The sequence below is a fragment of the Callorhinus ursinus genome, unplaced genomic scaffold (genome assembly GCF_003265705.2).
Source record: "Callorhinus ursinus isolate GAN/ISIS: 27379988/994484 unplaced genomic scaffold, GSC_fseal_2.0 scaffold23, whole genome shotgun sequence".
Taxonomy (NCBI): domain Eukaryota; kingdom Metazoa; phylum Chordata; class Mammalia; order Carnivora; family Otariidae; genus Callorhinus; species Callorhinus ursinus.
The window spans coordinates 22,691,507-22,702,265 of record NW_027397085.1 but is presented as its reverse complement, the minus strand read 5'-3'; positions in this window follow the sequence as shown (position 1 = coordinate 22,702,265).

The window sequence follows — 10,759 nt, the reverse complement described above, 5'->3', positions numbered from 1 at the left end:
AAAGGACCCAGAACCTGTTGGCTTTAGCTGGGCTCATTGGCTGTAAGAACAAAGGCCACCTGCCTACTCCAAGGACATCCAGGTACTCTGAAGGTGGAAATGTGTGTCAGGCTTGACAAGGGAAGCCTTAACTGCCAAGGAATCTTGTGGCTCAGAATCCCAGCCAGCTTGCACAATAGTCTCACTTGCTGTGTCCCCAAGGAAGTGAGAAGGAACTGCAAACAAATTCCCATTGCTTTTGAAATTGGGTGGCTTAACTAGTCAGGGACTCGAGTTTGGAAATTTGAAAACCTCACAAGTTCTTCATTCGGTCTCTGAGATACCAAACTCATCTTTGTGTCTTCAAGGCAAGGCACAGTGGCTTGAACATAGTAGACACCCAGTCCACTTTGAGGGAATGGACGGATGACTGACTCTTTATAAATGCCGTGAGGCTGAAGTGGACAGGGGCTTCAGCCAGGACTCTCTCTCCTCACTCTCTCCCCTCTTTGCTTTTCTCACCCTCTTCATGCTGGTTCACTACGCTCTTCTGACCATCCTGACCATCTCTCCATCATTGATCTTTTTCACCCAATCTTACAATTGTCTGTTTATGGAAATTCTGCACTGAACTACGAGGGTCTCCAGACTGGAAAGAACAGTGTGTTACTCACTCTTCCCTATCCAAGCCCGGGGCCTGCTGCTATGTGCCTCCTTGATTCCTTTGCTGCTACCGTACTCACAACACTTTTGACACCAGCTGTGGAGGTTTTCCCCACACCACGCAATTCTGTGACACCAGCTGGGTGTCCTACAATTTCACTCTGTCTGGAGATAGTGCCAGATCCCACACGTTCAGGGCTCAGTCCTACAAGACTGCCCCTCCCCCACACCACCTCAGGTGCCAATCACAAGGCCAGGTTGCTTCCTGTGCTGACTGATGCGCTATAAATCAAAGGTTCCCATGACCTCCTCCTCAGTTTGATTAACTTGCTAGAGCAGAACTCAGGGAAACCATTTACCTACTGTTTACCTGTTTATCTTAAGAGGATATGATAAAGGGGCGCCTGGGTGGCTCAGTGGTTAAGCGTCCGCCTTTGGCTCAGGTCATGATCCCAGGGTCCTGGGATCGAGCCCCACATCGGGCTCCCTGCTCGGCAGGAAGCCTGCTTCTCCCTCTCCCACTCCCCCTGCTTGTGTTCCTGCTCTCGCTGTCTCTATCTCTGTCAAATAAATAAATAAAATCTTAAAAAAAAAAAGAGGATATGATAAAGGATACAGATGCACATGCAGATGGGAGAGATGCATAGGACAAGGTCCATAGGTGGGAAAGAACATAGAGCTTCCAGGAGCCCTCCAGGTGCGCCACTCTCCAGCACCTGCGTGTGTTCACCAGCCTGGAAGCTCTCCCCAACCCCTACTTGTGGGATTTTTATGGAGGCATCATGTAGGTATGATTAATCATTAACTCCGTTTCCAGCCCTTCTGCACTCTCTGGAGAATGGGGTATGGGGCTGAACATTCCAAGCTTCTAATCATGGCTTGGTGTTTCTGGTGACCACCCCCATCCAGGAGCCCCCCACAGTCACTTCATTAGAACAAAAGACACTCCTATTACCCAGGAAATTTCAAAAGCTTAGAAGCCCAGTTCAAAAACAAAATATTAGAACAAAAGATGCTCCTTGTACTTTTATTGCTTAAGACACTACAAGGGTTTTAGGAACTCTGTGACAGGAAAGAAGTGAAGGGGAGAGTAGAGAGTGGGTAGAGGGAGCGAGGAAGGACCAATATTTTCTATTATCTCACAAGTACCCAGCAAAATATCTGGCACATAGTATATGTTGAATAAATTCACGAATATACTTCACAGAGAATATGACCTTGAGCAAGTTCTTTCCTGTACCTGAAGCTCAACAAAGTGACCAAGAGGGCCAAGGCTATTTCTAAATTCCCTTATAACTCCCCGAGATTTCAGATGCAAGCGAGAGACTCAGGCAGGCAACACAGATAGAGTTACCGGAACCAGGGTACAAAGCAGGAATTTGCTGGGAGAACAAGGCAAAATCTGAGAACAAGGTCGCAGTATCAGGATAAGCATCAGTGAGCCAGACTTTTCTTCCCTCAGTTAAAGATGAAAATGATCAACAGTTTTAGGAAGTTCAAGAACTTTAATCGGCCAGGGAGGAAATATTTCAGGGCAAGGAGCTCCTAGGTCATCATACCATCCCACATGTTACAGAGGACTTAGGTCTACCACATTCCAGTGCCTAGAGAGAGAAATAAGTAAAACTATTACACAAGTAAGGATACCAAAGAGAAAAAAATAAAGTAGGGAAGAAGGATGATAAGTGGGGGTGGCACAGAGGGGAAGACCTCCCTGACAAGCTGACATTTAAGAAGAGAGGGAGCAAGTCATGCCCGTGTTTGGGGAACCATCATTCCAAGCAGAGGGGTGGCCAGTTACAAGGCCCTGAGACAGCAGTTCTTTGCCTGCTGTGTTTGAGAAATGGGAGGAGGCTAGTGCGGCTGGAGCAGAGTCCTGGAAGATAAGATCGAAAAGCAACAGGAATCTAGGCACACGGAGTCTTCTAGGCCCCTGTGAAAATGTTACCTTTATCTCTGTTATGAGATACAGAAATGTTTGAGCTGGGCAGAGACATGATCAGAACTCTGTTTTCACAGAACCATTCTGGCCAGTAATGGTGAAGTGACCTTGGGGAGGCAAGGGGAAGACAGAAACCAACTAGGAGGCCGTTGTAATAATGTGGACCAGAGGTGATGAGTGATCATGGAGGTGCTAAGGGAGCAGGGTTTAGATTCTGGATCTTTTGTGAAGGGAGAGATGGCAAAGCATGCTGAGAGATGAAAAGTGGGGTGTGAGAGGAGCCAAGGACGTCTCAGCGCCATACCGAACACCACCGAGGGGAAAGCCCACCAAACTGGAAAAGGAAATAAAGCCAGATGTATTCACATCCCAGGGCTGCCCAAACAAAGTACCAGAAACTGGGAGGCTTACACAGAAATTTGTCATCTCCCGGTTCTGGAGGCTAGAAGTCTGAAATCAAGGTGTTGGCAGAGTTGTGCTTTCTGAGAGCTAAGGGAGAATCTGTTCCAGGCCTCTCTCCTAGCCTCTGATGGCCTCCGGCATCCCTTCGCTTATAGATGGTGTGCTACCTGTCTTCACATCATCAGCGCTCTATGCTTGTCTGTCTCTGTGTCCAAATTTCCCCTTCTCACTAGGATACCAATCACTGGATTAAGACTTACCCTAATGACCTCATCTGTTATGTGCCGAATTATGACCCCCTCAAAATTTGTATGGTAAGCCCTAACCCTCATACCTCAGAATGTGACTGTATTTGGAGATGAAGCCTTTAAAGAGATAATTAAGGTAAAATGAGGTCATATGGGCGGGCCCTCATCCAGTATGACTAGGGTCCCTATAAGAAGGGAAGATGAGACGTAGACCTGAACAGAGGGAAGACCATGTGAAGACAGAGGGTAAAGACACCCGTCTGTAAGCCAGAGAGGCCTCAGAAGATACACACCTCCTCCCTTTTAACATTGGGAGATGTAGTATATATGATTTTGTATACTTTTGTCATGTTCTCTAACAAATTGAGAGCATTAGCGTCAAAAATATGATTTTAATGATATTAATCATATTCCATTATATGAATGAACCACCATCTTAAATTATGTCTTTTATATTATTTTTTATAACTACTGCTCACAAAAATCCTTGTAGATAAATTTTTATCACCACATTTTATTGCTTTTTTTTAAAATAGAGTCCTAGAAGGGTAGTTCTTGGGTAAAAAGAGAGGACCATTTTGAAGGACCGTGTCAACCCTGTCGACACCTTGATCTTAGGCTTCTAGCCACCAGAACGTTTTGCAAATAAAGTTTGGTTGTATAAGCCATCCAGTCTGTGGTACTTTTGAAGCGGGAGAGCTAGGTACTTGTCTCACAGAGCCGAAGAATGAATCTCATGGACAAAGGGGAGTGAGTAAACTGATAAGAGTTTTATTAAGCAAGGATACAGGAAAAGAGCTCTCAAGAGTGAGGGATCCTGACAGGGTTGCCACCGAGGGCTTTTGGGTTTGGTCTTTTAGGCCAACTTTAAAAGACTGATCTCTCGCCAGCTAACCAGGGAACTTCAATCTTTTTGACTTTTTTACTGGCAGCACCATGGATTAAGGACTAGTGATAACATCTTTAATGGCTTACTTCTTTTTTTTTTTTTAAAGATTTTATTTATTTATTTGAGAGAGAGAGAATGAGAGATAGAGAGCACGAGAGGGAAGAGGGTCAGAGGGAGAAGCAGACTCCCCGCTGAGCAGGGAGCCCGATGTGGGACTCGATCCCGGGACTCCAGGATCATGACCTGAGCCGAAGGCAGTCGCTTAACCGACTGAGCCACCCAGGCGCCCTGGCTTACTTCTTTTGAGGGTCTGGTTATTTTCTGTTGACCACAGGAGACTGACATAAATAAGACTTCCCCCTCAGACACCTAGGGCAGGGTGGTGTGGTGTGTTCCCTTATCTCTGGTTTCCTTACTCCTCCACATTTTGGGGATTTCTGTGAGTCCGATCCCAGAGCTCCTATCTATCTCTCCCTACCTAGCCCGACCTGTCCCTTACTTACTTTGTTATGGCAGCCCTAACAAACTAATACATCAGCTTAACTTAATCATCTTCTAAAATCCTCTTTCCAAATGAGGTCACATTCCCAGGTCCTGGGGGCCAGGACTTAAACATCTTCTGGAGGACATACTTCACCCCACAGCACCAGACACAAAACAAGCAGAGATGAAAGATGAAGACAAAGTCTGGTGGCACCAGATCTTCAGTTCTGGCCTGGGAGCACCACCAGATGCCTTGGTTCTTGCATCTCCTTCTGGAATTTTCTGAGCTTCTCCAGGATCTTCCAGGCAATCTCCTTTTGTGCTTAACTTTATTTGAGTTGAGCTTTCTATCACTTTCAACACAGACTGCTAACTAATCTGATGTGGAAGACAGATTTAGCCATTATGAGTTCATATGCTGGAAGAAAAAGAGAAAAGAAAAGAAAGGAAAGGAAAGGAAAAGGAAGAGAAGAGAAGAGGAAGGAAAAAGAGAAAGAAAAAGAAAAAAAGAGAAGAAAAAGGAACACCTTCACTGTCAGGTCTTTTTCCATCTCCAAATCAACCCAACTCCTGAGACCTCTGAAAGGTGAGCTGCCTAAGACATTTATAAGTTCAATTCTCTATTTTTACTCTTTTCATCTTCATTGTTTAGAAATCCAGTAAGATTTTTATTCATTTTGTTTGTTTGGCAAAATTGCATCCTTTAAGGGCAATTCACCTTACAGTGTTAGTATAAAAGGGAAAATCTTCTCTGTGATAGCAGTAGCAATTAGTTAATTAGTTAATTAATTAATTAATGGCATGCATTTTAAAAGACTCTATCTAAGATATTTCCTGTCTGAGAAGACCAACTTTAAAAGACTGATCTCTCGCCAAAATGAAGACCAGAAATTACTGAAGGGCAGTTATGGTCATAATATAGAGAATGATAATAAAACTAAAGGCACACAAAAAGAATTTTAGATGAAGTATAACTTAGACAGCTAAGGGGTAACATATTGCACCTCAGTGTGAATAAGTTTACCAAATCTTTTCCCTTCCCACACGTTTTCCAGGGGAAGAAGGAGGTATATGCAGTAAAGTACAGAAGGATTAGAATAGGTAGAGGGTGTTAAAAAGAAAAACCACAAGCCAGAAAGGGCATCACTTAGGCCAAGTCACCAAACCGGGGCTCAATACCTAACCTGATTACCTTCAACCTCCCTGGAAATGTAAATTTTAAAGGGTCATTCAGGGAATTTTCTGAGAAGAACAGTGAGGTAACCTGTCACGTGGGCCCTCTCCTAGCCCCAAAGGAAGATAAGGTGATTTGCATAATAAGACCAGCTGTGAAGACATACAAATGGCCAACAGACCCATGAAAAAAATGTTCAGTGTCACTTGGCATCAGAGAAATACAAATCAAAACCACAGTGAGATACCACCTCACACCAGTCAGAATGCCTAAAATTAACAAGTCAGGAAACAACAGATGTTGGCGAGGATGTGGGGAAAGGGGAACCCTCCTACACTGTTGGTGGGAATGCAAGCTGGTGCAGCCACTGTGGAAAACAGTATGGAGGTGCCTCAAAAGGTTGAAAATAGAGCTACCCTACAACCCAGCAATTGCGCTACTAGGTATTTACCCAAAGGATACAAACTTCGGGATCCAAAGGGGCACACGCACCCCGATGTTTATAGCAGCAGTGTCCACAATAGCCAAACTATGGAAAGAGCCCAGATGTCCATCGACAGATGAATGGATAAAGAAGATGTGGTATATATATATACAATGGAATATTACACAGCCATCAAAAAAAATGAAATCTTGCCATTTGCAACCATGTGGATGGAACTAGAGTGTATGATGCTAAGCGAAATAAGTCAATCAGAGAAAGACAATTATCATATGATGTCACTCACTTGAGGAATTTAAGAAACAAAACAGAGGAGCATAGGAGAAGGAAGGGAAAAATAAAATAAGACGATTTAGAGAGGGAGACAAAACATGAGAGACTCTTAATCACAGGAAACAAATTGAGGGTTGCTGGAGGGGAAGGGAGGGGTAGGGGGACGGGGTAACTGGGTGATGGACATTAAGGAGGGCACATGATGTAATGAGCCCTGGGTATTATATAAGACTGGTGAATCGGGGCACCTGGGTGGCTCCATCGGTTGAGCATCTGCCTTTGGCTCAGGTCAGGATCCCAGGGTCCTGGGATCGAGCCCCACATCAGGCTCCCTGCTCAGTGGGGAGCCTGCTTCTCCCTCTCCCTCTGCCATTCCCCCCACTTGTGCTCTCTCTCTCTCGCTTTCTGTCAAATAAATAAATAAAATCTTTAAAAAAAAAAAAAAGACTGGTGACTCACTGAACTCTACCTCTGAAACTAATAATACATTATATGTTAATTAATTGAATTTAAATTAAAAAAAGAAAAGTAAAATAAACCCTAATAGTTAAAGGAAAAAAAAAAAACCCCAGCTGCTACTCTTCTCCAAATGGAAAGTGACCTGGCCTGGAACAATCCTTTTGTTTTGTTTTGTTTTGTTTTGTTTTGTTTTGTTTTGTTTTGTTTATAACTTCCTTACCCTACCTTCCTTCCTATAAAACCTATTTTGTACAACTCTTCAGAGCTCCCCTGTACTTATTAGATGAGATGCTGCCTGATTCATGAATCGCTTAATAAAGCCAAATAGATCTTCAGATTACTTGGTTGAATTTTATTTTTTTTTTAAAGATTTTATTTATTTATTTGAGACAGAGAGAATGAGAGAGAGAGAGTACATGAGAGGGGGGAGGGTCAGAGGGAGAAGCAGACTCCCCGCTGAGCGGGGAGCCCCATGCGGGACTCGATCCAGGGACTCCAGGATCATGACCTGAGCCGAAGGCAGTCGCTTAACCAACTGAGCCACCCAGGCGCCCTGGTTGAATTTTATTTTAATGAGAGGAAGCAGGGAGAATAGAGGTGGTGGAGAAGGAGGCAACCGTGAGGGGCCGCAAGGCAAAGGAAGAATGAGTTGAGGGACAAAAAACAAACTTAACACTACATAACTTTGCCTTGAGCTAGTTATTACATTATTTTTCTCAAAGTACTATCTGACTGATGAGATCAGAAAGAAATGAGACCGTTATCAGTCTATGACATACCATCCAAGAATAATGACAGCTCTCAAATACTAAATCCATTCCCCACTCCAAAGTGAATGCTTCCCAAAGGGCTTTATGTATTCAGTCTTGCAACAGTCTGAAGGAGTGGCATTTATCTTAGATTGGGTTCCCTGGAAACAGACTTTGAGGCAAGAACTTAAATACAAGAAGATTGGGGATGCTTCTGAAGTGAAGAATGCAGTGCTCCAAAATCTGGTTCCAACTGAGGCCTCAGCCAATCCTATAGGAAGCTCTAGCACTGGGCGCCCGCCCCATTGAGGTAAGGGGGCTGGGTGAGCCAGTTCCCTTGCAGTGGAGGACAATTTCCAGTAAGGAGCACAGCTTTGGGATGGGGGTGGGAGGGAAAAACTCTGAAGAGGGGAACTTGGTGGAACACTACTACCATGTCAATTACCACTATTAACCACAGAGAGCCTAATTAACTCATGCAAAGGGAGTAAAATCCAATCCCCCCTAATGTTTATCTGCAAAGGTGTAAACTAATAGATACAAAGTCACTGAAGGAAACTGGAATGGTATGAAGGCAGAACACACAGGAGTGTTCACATTAAAGGCACTGATGTTTCCAAAAAATGAATAAGCCAACCAAAAGAGGTACTGGTGCCTACAGCCATACCATCCTGAACGCATCTGATCTCAAAAGAGGTAATGGTGGCTTATGAGAGCATTAGAAAATGAAATCCAAGAAGTAAACATAGATATTGAAGAAATTACCCTTTGAAATAGATGATTCACATAAGGACTTTGAGTAATTCTTTCCTCAGTAGAAAAGAATATTCATTTCCTAAAATGCTTATGTCAAGATTAACCTAAGCCATCAAGCAAGTGCCTCCCATCTTTGCTCCCAGAGCAGGTTGAGCTCACCAATAGGAGCATTTCTAATTGGTGTAGCAGTGATGTCTCAGAGTAAATAAAGGGGTTCCTGATTTTAGCTTCCCAATAGCTTAAATGACTATTGTGGGTGATATTACGCAGTGGTTGTGTATACTTGGCCACCCCATGTCTACCCCTAAGACATGGATGCTCTCTCCTAGAGATGAGATAAAACAGTTGCCACGCATGCAAGTTAAAGAGTTAATTCCAGGGATGTGACAAACTCACATAAACCCTAACATGTTCCTTACATATGACCAGGCGTAACAGACTTGGTTTTTTTCCTGTAGTTATTACCATTGTGTTACATATAGTGACCAGGAGGCTAGGCCAACCTGAAGTTTTTGCATAAAATAACACTTCAGTGATGCTCTCAGACTCTCCCTGGGACAAATGATTAAACAACTGTTGAAGGATGGGGAGATTGTTCTTAGTCCTCCTAAGATACTAATCAGTCCATCAACAGCTGCTTCCCTAACCTCAGAGCTGGAATAAAGAGGAAGCTTAAAGGAATCTGTGCCCAATTTCTCTGGGCACAAATCTTAAAAGATTGACTCATCTAACAGGATATATGATACCAACCAGCCAAAAGAAGCCCTGGGAATGAATGATGAATGTCATGGTTTATAATTAATCAATGAGGGGACTCCAGAAGAAAGGGCCAATCGAGACTGCCCCTCTGGAACTTCTAGAAACAGCAGGAGTTCACGGTCATGTTGCTAAGAGAGAAGGCAATTAAACCAGAAAAAAGTGGTTATGCTAGTTCCGGGAACAAGCATTTCTAGGACTTTGGAGGCTTATGGAAGGTGAATAAATAATTCTTTGGTAAGTCTATTTGTCCATTCTTTCTACTAGTATTTAGCACCTGGCACAGAACATGAACCTAAAGAAAAGTAAGATACAGTTCTCCCTTCAAAGGGCAGATGGGGAATTGTTGGTAGTTTACTCGGCATTCATTCTGCCCTTCGGTCTTCAAAATAGAACCGTTTTCCTTCAAGTTTTCACCCCACCCCTAGCTCCAGAAGTGGGCCTTATTGCTCTAGGAGTGATCTTTTAGTTGATGAAACCTTATATAAGAAAAGTATAGAATAGCAATATAGTAAGTTAAGTTGGAAATATCAGTGTGAAATAATAACCTTAATAATATGTTTTCAGGTCTCAGTGGCCCACCAACCACATCAGTGCATTCTTGCTCATCGCATTCTCAAGTACACCCCCAGAGTCCAGCTCCTGGTCTTTAGAATTATTGTCTATTCAAAGGAAACAGAATCCCTTAGAAGCTGGCTAATTCCATGATTTAGGACAGAAAAAAAATTAAGAACATTTCTCCAACACCCTATTGTTGCCAAAAAGCAAGAATGTTTTTAAGAACGTCAGGAGCATTGTATAAAAGATAAAAAAGTCAACATAAAGAGCAACCCTGCTCCCCGACTATAAGGTGACAATTTTTGTAAGTGAAATTTTTATTGTAAGAATAAAGCACTGGTAACACACACACACACACACACACACACACACACAATTATAAAATGTGTGCCCAGATCAAAAAGTAGAACTTCCTTTGCTCCTCCCACAAGCTTCTTCCATGAGCCTCATTCTGATCACACCCCCTTTCCTTTCTGTATAAAGACTTGCTTTATTTTTTAATGTTTTATCACCCAAATGTATACCCTTAGACACTAGAGTCTTGCCCCCCCAAAAAAAAAAAAGATTTGTCTCTTAAGATGAAGTTACAATCTGAGTACCCAAATCCCTGTCATCACCAGTACTGACATCGGCATGGCTTCTAGGATAGCATAAGGCTTATGAAAGGCCATGAATTTGAAATGGCTCAAAACAGAGCTAATATGAAGTCTGCCCAAAAGGTCACTGTAATAGAAAATGGTGAATATATAAAAAAAAAAAACCACACATTTATGTTTGTTAGTTTTAATAATCAGGAGAGTTTGATACTTCTTCTGTTAATCCTGTATGTTTATAAAGCTCAATCACATGCCTATCTCTAGCTGCTTAAGGAGAATAAACATTGGAAACCATAACCCAAGTAGTCCCAGAATAAGTAGATGCCAAGAACAGGAAGAACTATTCAGCTTGGGTGGGCACCCACAATAACCAACCAGAAAGAGGACTCC